The sequence below is a fragment of the Heterodontus francisci genome, unplaced genomic scaffold (genome assembly GCF_036365525.1).
Source record: "Heterodontus francisci isolate sHetFra1 unplaced genomic scaffold, sHetFra1.hap1 HAP1_SCAFFOLD_140, whole genome shotgun sequence".
In the NCBI taxonomy this organism is placed as follows: Eukaryota; Metazoa; Chordata; class Chondrichthyes; order Heterodontiformes; family Heterodontidae; genus Heterodontus; species Heterodontus francisci.
In genome coordinates this window covers 4,673,677-4,687,607 of record NW_027141745.1, presented here as the reverse complement: position 1 = coordinate 4,687,607, position 13,931 = coordinate 4,673,677, and positions in this window count along the sequence as shown.

The window sequence follows — 13,931 nt, the reverse complement described above, 5'->3', positions numbered from 1 at the left end:
ATAAATGGTCAGGCCTGGATGCATTGGAACCAGTTCAGAGAAGGTTCACTCGGCAGATTCCCGGGATGAAAGGGTTGTCTTGTGAGGAATGGTTGAACAGGTTGGGCCGATAATCATTGGACTTTAGAAGAATGAGAGGTGATCGTATTGAATCATACTAAACACTTAAAGGGATAGCCAGGTTAGATGGGGGTAAGATGTCTCCTTTGGTTCGGGAGTCTAGAACCAGGGGACACAATTTCAAAATAAGGGGGAAGCCACCGAGGTCAGAGATGGGGAGAAATGTCTTTGCTCAGAGGGTTGTGAATCTTTGGAATTCTCTACTCCGGTGGGCTGTGGAAACTCAGTCTGGGAAAAAAGCATTGAGGTGGATGATCAGCCATGATCGTCTTGAATGGCGGAACAGGCTCGATGGGCTGAATGGCCTACTCCTGTTCCTATGTTCCCAAGCTGCTGAAATGGTTTCTCCCAAACTACCCCATCAGTTCCCCTTAATATCTCAACACCTTTGAACAAATCACCTTGATCCTCCTAAATTCCAGGCAATAAATCCCCAGTTTGTGTAATATCACCTCGTAATTTAACCCTTGGAGTCCAGTTATCATTCTGGTAAATCTACACTGCAGTCAAATGGACATGGACCCCGCAAAGTCTCTTTGAACCTCCAGTGTTTCTAGCATTACACCATTTATAAAGTACTCTGTTCTGGTCTGTTTTTGCTGACATTGAAATCGAACGACCACAGTTTTGCCCATTTGTTTAAGATATTAATATCTCTTTGTAATTTGATGCTTCCAGCTACACTGCTTACAATGCTGCCTATTTTTGTGTCATTGGTAAACTTGGGTATGTTGCATTCTACCACATCATCTTAAATCGTTAATAAATACAGCAAAGCTGAGACACACACAGGCTTTGCACTGGTAGACAGGAGAGAATCATTCCAAACTAGAGGCTTTTTAATTCTAGATTTATGTTTTTTTAAAGAAAAAATAGAATTCAAATTCACAACAGCCCAGTGTGGGATTTGAACTCCGGCTTTTTCAATCATCAGCTCAGGCCTTCAAATTAAAACCCAGAAAAAGAGATTCATTTTCCTCCTGCTTTTGTCTGACTGACTGACGTTTTGTATCTTGTTCCCTTCGCCTCTTCTTCCATGTGTTTGAAGTCTTTGAAGTTTGTCAGACATTGGTAAACTACTTCATGTGGTGTTCTGTAAATACCTTCAATTCTGTGTATCTGGAAGGGACACAATTCAAATTCTCACCTTTTTGCATCAACTAAAACCTGCAGGTCCATTCAAACAACTCTATTTCCTGTCTCTGCAAAGATAGCTCACACTTCCAAAATGCAGGAATGTCTGAATGGAAACAGCTTTTGACACATTTCCCAACACGTTTGCTAACACTTTTCAGGATGAAGCTAAATTCAACTTCGTGATTGCAAGCCCCAAATTGAATCTTTTAGATGTAAAAAGTGACACAAATGAAATCCCAGATCTCTGTCCCTGCACCAATTTTAACATTGTGGAGTTTCCAAGTTCTCCCTGTATCAGTGTGGGTTTCCTCCGGGTGCTCCGGTTTCCTCCCACATGCCAAAGACTTGCTGGTTGATAGGTTAATTGGCCTTTATAAATTGCCCCTAGTATAGGTAGGCGGTAGGGAAATATAGGGACAGGTGGGGATGTGGTAGTAATGTGGAATTAGTGTAGGATTAGTATAAATGGATGGTATATGCTCTGCACAGACTTGTTGGGCCGAAGGGCCTGTTTCAGTGCTGTATCTCTAAACTAAACTAAACTAAATAGCACAATGTTGAAGTTATGCCCTGTGTACCCAAGTCTAAGTCATTCATATATCAAAACGATCAGTGGTCCGAATCAAAACCCCTGGGGAATACCACTGTACCACAATTTACACTGTATACAGTGAGTACAAAAGCAGAGAGGGTGTGCTGAACATTTATAAAGCTCTGGTCAGGTAACAGAGAGGGAGAGATTGGGATTCACAGGGTAACAGAGAGGGAGAGACTGGGATTCACAGGGTAACAGAGAGGGAGAGTCTGTGATTCAGAGAGTAACAGAGGGGGAGAGACTGAGATTCACAGGGTAACAGAGAGAGCGAGACTGGGATTCAGACGTCAACAGAGAGGGAGAGACTGGGATTCAGAGAGCAACAGAGGGGAGAGACTGGGATTCAGAGAGTAACAGAGGGGAGAGACTGGGATTCAGAGGGTAACGGAGAGGGAGAGACTGAGATTCAGAGGGTAACAGAGAGGGCAAGACTGGGATTCAGACGTTAACAGAGAGGGAGAGACTGGGATTCAGAGAGTAACAGAGAGGGAGAGACTGGGATTCAGAGAGTAACAGAGGGGAGAGACTGGGATTCAGAGGGTAACAGAGCGGGAAAGACTGGGATTCAGAGGGTAATAGAGAGGGAGAGACTGGGATTCAGAGTGTAACAGAGGGGAGAGACTGGGATTCAGAGAGGAACAGAGGGGAGAGACTGGGATTCAGAGGGTAACGGAGAGGGAGAGACTGAGATTCAGAGGGTAACAGAGAGGGCAAGACTGGGATTCAGACGTTAACAGAGAGGGAGAGACTGGGATTCAGAGAGTAACAGAGGGGAGAAACTGGGATTCAGAGGGTAACGGAGAAGGAGAGACTGAGATTCAGAGGGTAACAGAGAGGGCGAGACTGGGATTCAGACGTTAACAGAGAGGGAGAGACTGGGATTCAGAGAGTAAAAGTGAGGGAGAGACTGAGATTCAGAGGGTAACAGAGAGGGAGAGACTGGGATTCAGAGGGTAATGGAGAGGGAGAGACTGGGATTCAGAGGGTAACTGAGAGGGAGAGACTGTGATTCAGAGGGTAAATGAGAGGGAGAGACTGGGATTCAGAGAGTAACAGAGAGGGAGAGACTGAGATTCAGAGGGTAACAGAGAGGGAGAGACTGAGATTCAGAGGGTAACAGAGCGGGGAAGACTGGGATTCAGAGGGTAATAGAGAGGGAGAGACTGGGATTCAGAGGGTAACAGAGGGAAAAATAGAGTTGGCGAGGGCAACATAGAAATTTTAAGGCACAGAAAACGGCCACTTGGCCCATCCTCTCTGTGCCAGCCGAAAAATGATCAACCTATTCTAATCTCACCTTCCAGCATTTGTTCGGAGCCCTGCAGCTTCCCGCACTTGAGGTGCCTATCCAGACCCCTTCTGAATGAGTTAAGGGTCTCTGCCACAACTACCCTTTGAGGCAGTGAGTTCCAGACCATCGCGGCCCTCTGGGTGAAAAAGATTTTCCTCAACTCCCCTCTAATCTTTCGACCAATCACTTTAAATCTATGCCCCGTCGTGACTGACCTTTCTGCTATGGTTCTCTGCCCTTCACCTCCACTCTATCCAGGACCCTCAAAATTTCGTACATTTCAATCAGATCTCCCCTCAGCCTTCTCTGTTCCAAGGACAACAACTCCTGCCTATCCTCATAGCTACAATTCTCCAGTCCTGGCAACATCCTAGAAAATGGGGGAGAGACAAAGCCTCGTGTTCATAACACATGGATAAAGAGGTTAATCATCTGAGCTGCAACTCTGAGACAGAGACAGAGAGGGAGGGAGAGAGGGAGAAAGAGAGTGAGAGAGGGAGGGAGAGAGGGAGGGAGAGATGGTGTGGGGGTGACACAAACTGAGACGTGGACAGAGGCAGTGAAAGAGAGAGAGGGAGAGACTAAGAGAGAGAGAGAGAGAGGCAGAGAGAGAGAGAGAGGCAGATAGAGAGAGAGAGGCAGAGAGAGAGAGAGAGAGAGGCAGCGAGAGAGAGAGAGGCAGAGAGAGAGAGAGACAGAGAGAGAGGGAGCGATGGTGTGAGGGAGGCACAAGTTGAGTCGTGTACAGAGGTCGAGAGAGAGAGAGGGAGAGATAGAGCGAGAGAGAGAAAAAGACAGAGAGGGTGAGATAGAGAGTGAGAGAGGGGGGAAAGACAGATAGCGAGGGACAGAGGCAGTGTGAGAGAGGCAGAGTGAGAGAGGCAGATTAGAAGGTAGCAAATGTAACCACACTATTTACAAAAGGAAGGAGGGAGAAAATAGGGAACTAAAGACCTGTTCGTCTAACATCAGTCATAGGGAAAATGGTCGAATCTATAATAAAGGATGTGATAACAGGACACTTAAATAGAGATTGCGGGGGTGGGGGGGAAGAGAGAAATGGGGGAAGATATAAATGGGGGGAGAGAGAGGGGGGAGAGTGCGTGAGTGAGACGCAACAAAGGAGAGAGATACTAGGTTAGGTGGGACAATAAGCTGTGAGGAGGACACAAATAGACTACAAAGAGAGAAGGTTTGGGATAGACAGCGATAAATGTCCCAGTGTTGTGGTAACATAAAATGGCCACTGAAAATGAACCTAAAATGGCTGACTGATGTGTGTGGATTTCCACAGATGAGAGGAGAGAGAGAGAGACATACAGACAGACAGAAAGAGAGACAAAGAGGGAGACAGAGACCAAGACACAGAGAGTGATCGCAGGATATTTGTCGTAGGACAGAGGAAGAGGAGGAGGCCATTTAGCCCCTCAACCCTGTTCTGTCATTCAATGAGCTCATGGCTGATGTGTGATCGAACTCCATGTACCTATCTTTGCCCCTTACTACCTTTGGTTAACAAAAATCTATCAAACTCAGATTTAAAAATTAACAAGTGTCTCAGCATCAATTGCTGTTTGTGGAAGAGAGTTCCAAACTGATACCACACCTGGTGTGTTGAAGTGTTTGTTCATTTCACTCCTGAAAGGTTTTTAGACTAGGTTTATATGTTTAGACTATGCCACCATATTCTAGACTCTGCAGCCAGTGGGAATTGTTACTCTCTGTCTACCCCATCAGTTTCCCTTATTATCTTGAAAACAATAATCAAATCACACCTGAGCATTCATAATTCCAGGGATACAGAGTAAAGCTCCAGCTACACTGTCCCATTAAACATTCCCAAGCTAAGCACAATGTTGGGTTTGACACAGAGTAAATTTCCCTCTACGCTGTCCCATCACACACTCCCAGGGCAGGAACATCATGGGGTGGATACAGAGTGAATCTCACTCTACGCTGTCCGATAGAGACAGAGAGAGAGACAGAAAAAGAGAAACAGAGAGACATGGACTGACAGGGTGACTGACAGAGAAAGAAGGATATTTAACAGGGGATACTGGAAGAGGAGGATGCAATTCAACCCCACAGCCCTGTCCGGCATCCAATGTGATCTTGGCTGTTCTGTGATGTAACTTACACCATATATCCTGCCTTTGCCCTTTATCTCTTAATATCTTTGGTTAACAAGAATCTATCAATCACAGATTTAAAAATTAACCAAAAAGCCAGCATGAAATTTGCACAACCAATATCATTGTCTGGGTATTTCTATGTGTTTGTGTCTATGCCTGTTAGGGTGTGATGGCTCCCACAGTGGAATAGCTTGCTGGATGTTTAAAATGGAGGCTATTCCTTCTGGATCATCAGAAGTATACGCCTGGGCCCCAACATTGTCTACATTTCCCCCTCCCCCGATGTTTTTTTCTCTCCATATCTGTCTCTTATATGTCTGTGTACCTCTCTCTCTCCAACTTTGTCCCTCTCCACAGCCCTCTCTCTGCCTTCATATCTAACCTTCTCTCCCTCTGTCTCTCTCCTAGTGTCAGAGATAGCAGGAGGGAGAGACAGAGAGAGAATGTTGAAGGAACTGTACTCTGTTCCTAAGCTGTGCTGAACCTGCTCTGGGAGTGTTTCATGGGCTACATTAATCGCCCATGTACAGTCCTGTATCAGGCTGTGAAGAAGCAGAGCATTTTCAGTGCACAATGGGTCAAAGGGAATGATTCAGTCCTGTCTGCTGCTGGGAAGTGAGACTGACCTTAACATTAAGGCAGTGTTTGACCAAGTGTGACATCGAGGAGCCCGAGTAAAACTGAAGTCAGTGGGAATCGTGGGAAATCTCTCCACTGGTTGGAATCATACCGAGCACAAAGGAAGATAGTTTTGGTTGTTGGAAGTCAATCATCTCAGTCCCAGGCCTTCATTGCAGGAGTTTATCAGGGTAGTGTCCTCAGCCCAACCATCTTCAGCTGAGATCCCAGCAGAAAATACTGGAAATACTGAGCAGGTCAAGCAGCATCTGTGGAGAGAGAAACAGAGGCAGTGATTCAGTTCGATGCTTTCCAGATTTCCAGCATCCACAGTATTTTGCCTCAGATAATGAAGCAATCCATAGCCACAGGCACCAAGACCCGGACAACATTCAGGTTTGGGCCGACCAGTGGCAAGTAACATTCACGTCACTCAAGTGCCAGGCAATGACCATCTGCAACAAGAGAGAATCCAACCACCTCCCCTTGGCATTCAAAGCATTATCCCATCACTGAATCACCCAGCATCAAAATCCTGGGGAAACATTGACATCAAACTTAACTGAACAAAACACATCAATAGTTTCTTCACACAGCAGCTGGTGGGTGTCTGGAACTCACTGCCGGAAAGGGTGGCAGAGGCAGAAACCCTCATCACATTTAAAACAATCTCTTGGATATTCACTTCTCTACATTTAAAATGGGTAAGGAATAACTATCCTCGTCTACACTGCCCCATTCAACACACTCAGAGAAGGTGCAGCATGGCTTAGATAGAGAGTAAAGCTCAGTTTAAACATTCCCTGGAGTGTCGGATTAACCCGGGTCACTCACTGTGCCCGCCTCAGCCTCATGACTCACCTGCCTCAGTCACTGAGATGCTCCAGTGTCACTTGCCTTAATGTAAATGGATGCCTCGTTTGGGAGCAGGACAGGCACACGGGATTAGGACGACTGCTCATGTGGAGGATCAGCATCAGTAATCCCTCAGAGAATCAGAACAGACCAGCGAGAATCAGAAAAGGAACTTGTGTTGAATTTGTGAGTCTTGCATTGTGGAATGCTTTAGTATTTGGTGAGAATGTTGAGCCAGTGAAATTTTGCCCCAGTGGGATGAATAGATACTATTTAACTTTATTACAACAGTAAGGTACCGTGTGTACAGTGAATATGGACTGAAATAACAATGTAACTGATCAATTTTCAGCTGAATTTTATGACTACAGTTATACCTGCTATCCTGTCAGAATGTACATAAGACACGATGGGATGAAGTCAAAGTGGCCACTGTTGAATTTGCGAGCTTGATCTTTGTGGGAACACAAGGGTTAAGTAAGTTAAACATATTAAATCGTCCATTCACTTGTTTAAGTAAACACTGAACAGAAATGGGTCTGGAATGTCCTATGTGCTGCATTCCTACTCCTGCATCTACTCTGTCAGGACCCCTCATGATTTTGAACACCTCTATCAAATCTAATCGCAAATTTCTCTTCTCTATGGAGAACAACACCAGTTTCTCCAATCTATCCACGTAACTGAAGTCCCTCATCCCTGGAACCTTGCTCGTGAATCTTTTCTGCATCCTCTCTAAAGCCCCCACATCCTTCTGAAAGTACGGTGTCCAGAATTGGACACAATACTAGTTGAGGATGAAGCAGTGTTTTATAAAGCTTCATCATAACCTCCTTGCTTTTATACTCTAAGCCTCCATTTACAAAGCCGAGGATCCCATATGCCTTTTAACCACTTTCTTAACTAGCTCTGCCACCATCAATTTGTGCACAGACATCCCCAGGTCTCTCTGTTCCTGCACCCACTTTCTTCTGTTCTTAGCTTCCCATGACAGAGAGGGACAGGAGGACAGGGAGGTCTAGAAATAATGAGGGGGAGAGAGAGCAAACAAACAGGAAACACGTATGGGAACACCACCACCTGCACGTTTCCCTTCCAGTCTCACACCATCCTGACTTGGAACTATATCACCATTCCTTCACTGTCACGAGGTCAAAATCCTGGATCTCACTTCCTCACAGCACTGTGGGTGTACCTACCCCACATGGACTGCAGAGGTTCAAGAAGGTTCAACGGCAATTGGTGATGGGCAATGAAATGCTGGCATAGCTAGTAATGCACACATCCAACAAATGAATAAAAAATAATAACAATTTGGCATCAAGTCACTAAAGGAGATATTGAACTGGACACAAGAACACAAGAAGTAGGAGCAGGAGTTGGACATTCAGCCCCTCGAGCCCGCCCTGCCATTCAATAATATCATGGCTGATCTGTCCCAACGCTCAACTCCTCTTTCAGGCCTGCTCTGCAGAACCCTCGACTCCCTGAGAGGGTTGAGAACAAATATTTTCCCACAAAGACAAACAGGGTGAGACTCCCAAATCTAGAGCCCCTTAGATAGCAAGAATCGAACCAGGTAGAATAAGGCACAAAAGGGAAGCTTATGTCAGATACCGAGAGCTCAATACCACAGAAAGCCGAGAGGAGTGTAGAAAGTGCAGGGGTGAAATTAAAAAGAAAATTAGGAAAGCAAAAAGATAGTCGGAAAATAATATTACCAAGTAAAATCAAGGAAAGCACAAAGATGTTTTCTAAATACATGAAGAGCAAAGAGGATAACTAAGGATAGAGTATTAGGGACCAAAAAGGGAATGTGTGTATGGAGGTGGGAGATGTGGGCACGGTTCTTAATGAATACTTTGTATCCGTCTTTATAAAAGAGGGAGAACTATGCAGACATTGTAGTTAAAGAGGAGGAGTGTGAAATATTGGATGGGATAAACAGGGTGAGAGGGAAATATTAAGGTGTTTAGCATCTTTGAAAGTGAATAAATGGTCGGGCCTGGATGCATTGGAATCAGTTCAGAGAAGGTTCACTAGGCTGATTCTTCGGATGAAGGGGTTATCTTATGAGGAATAGTTGAACAGGTTGGGCCTATACTCATTGGAGTTTAGAAGAATGAGAGGTGATCTTATTGAAACATACAAGATTCTGAGGGGACTTGACAGGGAGGATGTTGTGAGGATGTTTCCCTTGTGGAGGAGTCTTGAATTCGGGGGCACCGTTTAAAAATAAAGGGTCTGCCATTTAAGACTGAGCGAAGGAAGACTTCTTTCTCCCAGAGGTTGGTTAGGCTTTGGAATTCTCTTCCCCAGAGAGCAGTGGAGGGTGGGTCAATGAATTTACAAGGGAGTCAAGGGTTATGGGGGGCAGGCAGGAAAATGGAGTTAAAGTCACTATCAGATCAATCATGATCATATTGACTGACAGAACAGGCTCAAGAGGCTGAATGGCCTACTCCTGCTCCTATTTCTTCGGATCTAGTGCATAAATCGGAGGGTTTGCTCTCCACTTTTTAAACCATTTTTATAGCAGAGACAGGTTCATGTGTAATATAAACAGAGACAGGGTCTAGTGCAGACCTAACCATTGCATTAATAACTGAGACTAGTATAAAAGGTATCAAGGATACAGAATTCTAAATATACATTCAGGGGAACTTTTTTAGGCCAGTACGTAGCAAGTTCAACAAGAGATGGGTCAGTTTGACACTTAGTTTTAGGGAATGAAGCTGGGCCAATGGAAGGCGATTTAGAAAATGTGGACTGGAAAACGCTACTTGAAGTTAAATCAGTGTCAGAGCAGTGAGATTGAATCATTTCATCCTGGAGGATTTATTATTCCAGAGTTATTTTTTATTTTCAGAGAAATTCAAATTCACAAGAGCCCAATGTGGGATTTGAACTCCGACTTATTTCAGTCATTAGCTCAGGCTTTCAGATTACAAACTGTAAAAGATATTCACCTCCCTCCTGTTGTGACCTGACTGTCTCAGCTTTTGTGTATTGTCTCCAATCTTGTTCTTTCATGTGTCTGAAGACTTTGATGTTATTCAGACATTGGTAAGCCACTACATTCTCTCAGGTCATCGGCTTAACTACCTTCAGGGACACAATCCACAATCTAATTCACACCCTATTCAAGCAACCAAAATCTTCAACTCCATTCAGACACCCCGATATCCTGTCCCTGCACATATAACTGACAGTTCCACAATGCAGAAATGTCCGAATGAGAAACCACATTTACCTGACACAATCCAAGCTCCAAATTGAATCATTAAGATATCGAAAATACCACAGAAATGTTAGTTGTTCCTTGTCACAGTGGGACTGAAACATTTCAGGGTACTATTCAACCAAGAAGGATTCCGAGAAAAATCAGGAGCAGGACTGAAAGAGAAAGAGAGACAGCAAAAAGGGGGGAGTGAGAGAGGGGGTAGAGAGAGAGAGAGAGAGAGAGACACTGTCAGCTCCTGGATGGGGAAGGATTCTCTGTTCCTTCACCCATTTTAACATTGTAAAATTTAGTTTCGACAGAGAGACATAGACTGACAGGGTGGCTGACAGAGAAAGAAGGACATTTAACATCGGATATTGGAAGAGGAGGATGTAATTTAACCCCACAACCCTGTTCCTGCATTCAATGAGATCAGGGCTGATCTGTGATCTATCTTACACCATATATCCTGCCTTTGCCCCTTATCTCTTACTATCTTTGCTTAACAAGAATCTATCAATCACAAGTTTAAAAATTAACCAATAATCCAGCATGAAATTTCCACAAACAATATAATGAGGGTGTGATGGCTCCCACAGTGGAATAGCTTACTGGATGTTTAAAGTGGAGGCTATTTCTTCTGGATCATCAAAAGTATCTGCCTGGGCCCCAACATCATCGACATTTCCCACTCTCCCGATGTTTTTTTCTCTCCATATCTGTCTCTTATATGTTTGTGTACACAGCAGTGAAGGATTACATCAAATTAAAGTATCTGACATTATCTTTTTCATCCACCTCAACAATCCCTCTCTCTCCAACGTTGTCCCTCTCTACATCCCTCTCTCTGCCTTCATAACTAACCCTCTCTCCCTCTCTCTCGGTCCCAGTGTCAGAGATAGCAGGAGGGAGAGACAGAGAGAGAAGGAGAGAGTGAGAGCGACAGAGATGGAAAGACAGATGGGGAGACAGAGAGAGAGAGAGAGAGAGAGGAGAGATGGGAGAAGAGAGAGGGAGTGACAGAGAGGTTTCATAAAAATCTATCAAACTCAGATTTAAAAATTAACAAGTGTCTCAGTATCAATTGCTTTTTGTGGAAGAGAGTTCCAAACTGATACCACACCTGGTGTGTTGAAGTGTTTCTTCATTTCACTCCTGAAAGGTTTTTAGACTAGGTTTATATTTTTAGAATATGTCCCCATGTTCTAGACTCTGCAGCCAGTGGGAATTGTTACTCTCTGTCTCCCCCCATCAGTTTCCCTTATTACCTTGAAAACAATAATCAAATCACACCTGAGCCTTCAAAATTCCAGGGAGACAGAGTAAAGCTCCAGCGACACTGTCCCATTAAATATTCCCAAGCCAAGCACAATGTTGGGTTTGACACAGAGTAAATTTCCCTCTGCACTGTCCCATCACACACTCCCAGGGAAGGAACATCATGGGGTGGATACAGAGTGAATCTCACTCTACACTGTCCGATAGAGACAGAGAGAGAGACAGAAAGAGAGAAACAGAGAGACGTGGACTGACAGGGTGACTGACAGAGAAAGAAGGATACTTCACAGGGGATACTGGAAGATGAGGATGCAATTCAACCCCACGATCCTGTTTCGGTATCCAATGAGATCATGGCTGATCTGTGATGTAACTGACACCACGTATCCTGTCTTTGCCCCTTATCTCTTAATACCTTTGGTTAGCAAGAATCTATCAATCACAGATTTAAAAATTAACCAATATGCCAGCAAGAAATTTGCACAACAAATATCATGAGGGTGTGATGGCTCCCACAGCTTGCTGGATGTTTAAAATGGAGGCTGTTCCTTCTGGATCATCAAACGTATCTGCCTGGGCCCCAACTTCATATACATTTCCCCCTCTGCCGATGTTTTTTTCTCTCCATATCTATCTCTTTCTGTTTGTGGACACAGCAGTGAAGGATTACATCAAATTAATATATCTTACATTATCCTTTTCATCCACCTCAACAATCACTCTCTCTCCAACTTTGTCCCTCTCCACAGCCCTCTCTCTGTACTATACTCTATTCCTAAGCTGTTCTGAACGTGCTCTGGGAGTGTTTGATGGGCAACATTAATCGGCTGTGTACAGTCCTGTATCAGGCTGTGAAGAAGCACAGCTTGTTCAGTGCACAATGGGTCAAAGGGATCGAATCACTCCTGTCTGGTACTGGGAAGAGAGACTGACCTTAACATCAAGGCAGTGTTTGAGCGAGTGTGACATCGAGGAGCCCGAGTAAAACTGAAGTCAGTGGGAATCCGCTGGTTGGAGTCAGACCGAGCACAAAGGAAGATGGTTGTGGTTGTTGGAGGTCAATCATCTCAGTCCCAGGACATCACTGCAGGAGTTCCTCAGGGTAGTGTCCGAGGCTCAACCATCTTCAGCTGAGATCACAGGAGAAAATACTGGAAATACTGAGCAGGTCAAGCAGCATCTGTGGAGAGTAAAACAGAGGCAGTGATTCAGCTCGATGCTTTCCAGATTTCCAGCATCCACAGTAATTTGCCTCAGATAATGAAGCAATCCATAGCCACATGCACCAAGACCCGGACAACATTCAGGTTTGGGCCGACCAGAGGGAAGTAACATTCAAGTCACACAAGTGCCAGGCAATGACGATCTGAAACAAGAGAGAATCCAAACACCTCCCCTTGACATTCAAAGCATTATCCCATCACTGAATCCCCTAGCGTCAACATCCTGGGGAAACATTGACATCAAACTTGGAACGAAACACATCAATAATTTCTTCACCCAGTGGCTGGCGGGTGTGTGGAACTCACTGCCTGAAAGGATTGGTATAAAATGGGTGGTTGATGGCCGGCAAAGACTGGGCGGCCCCAAGGGCCAGGAAGTGCTGTATCTCTCTATGACTCTAAAGGATGGTCGAGGCAGAAACCCTCATCACATTTAAAACAATCTCTTGCATAGTCACTTCTGTATATTTAAAATGGGTAAGGAATAGCTCTCCTCGTCTGCACTGCCCCATCAAACACTCTCAGAGAAGGTGCAGCACATGTTAGATACAGAGTACAGTTCAGTTTGAACTGTCCCTCGAGTGTCGGATTAACGCGGGTCACTCACTGTCCCCGGCTCAGCCTCAAGACTCACCTGCCTCAGTCACTGAGACGTTCCTGTATCACTTGCCTTAATGTCAGTGGATGCCGGGTTGGGGAGCAGGACAGGCACGCGGGATTAGGACGACTGCTCATGTGGAGGATAATCATTAGTAATACCTCAGAGAATCAGAACAGACCAGTGAGAATCAGAAAGGAAACTTGTGTTGAATTTGTGAGTCTTGCATTGTGGAATTCTTTCGTATTTGGTGAGAATGTTGAGCCAGTGACGTTTTGCCCCAGTGGGATGAATAGACACTATATGACTTGATTGCAACAGTAAGGTACCGTGTGTACTGTAAATATGGACTGAAATAACAATGTAACTGATCAATTTTCAGCTGAATACTATGACGACAGTTATACCTGCTATCCTGTTATATATGTGCTGCTATACCTGCTATATGTGAGAATGTACATGCGACACGATGGGATGAAGCCAAAGTGGCCACTCTTTATATTTTCAGACTATGCCCCAAGTTCCTGACTCCGCAGCCAAAGGGAATATTTACTCTCAGTCCACCCGATCAGTTTCTCTTATTATTTTGTAAACCTTCATCAAATCACCCAACAACCTTCCGGTGAAAAATCTTTTCCTCAAATGCCCTCTAAACCTCCTGCCCCTGACCTTCAATCTATGCCCCCTGTTTATTGACCCCTCCGCTATGTGAAAAAGATTCTTCCTATCTAACCTAACAATGCCTCTCATAATTTCGTACACCTCAATCAGGTCCCTCCTCAGCCTTCTCTGCTCTGAAGAAAACAACTCCAGCCTTTTCAGTCTCTCTTCATAGCTGAAATGCACCAGCCCAGGCAACAT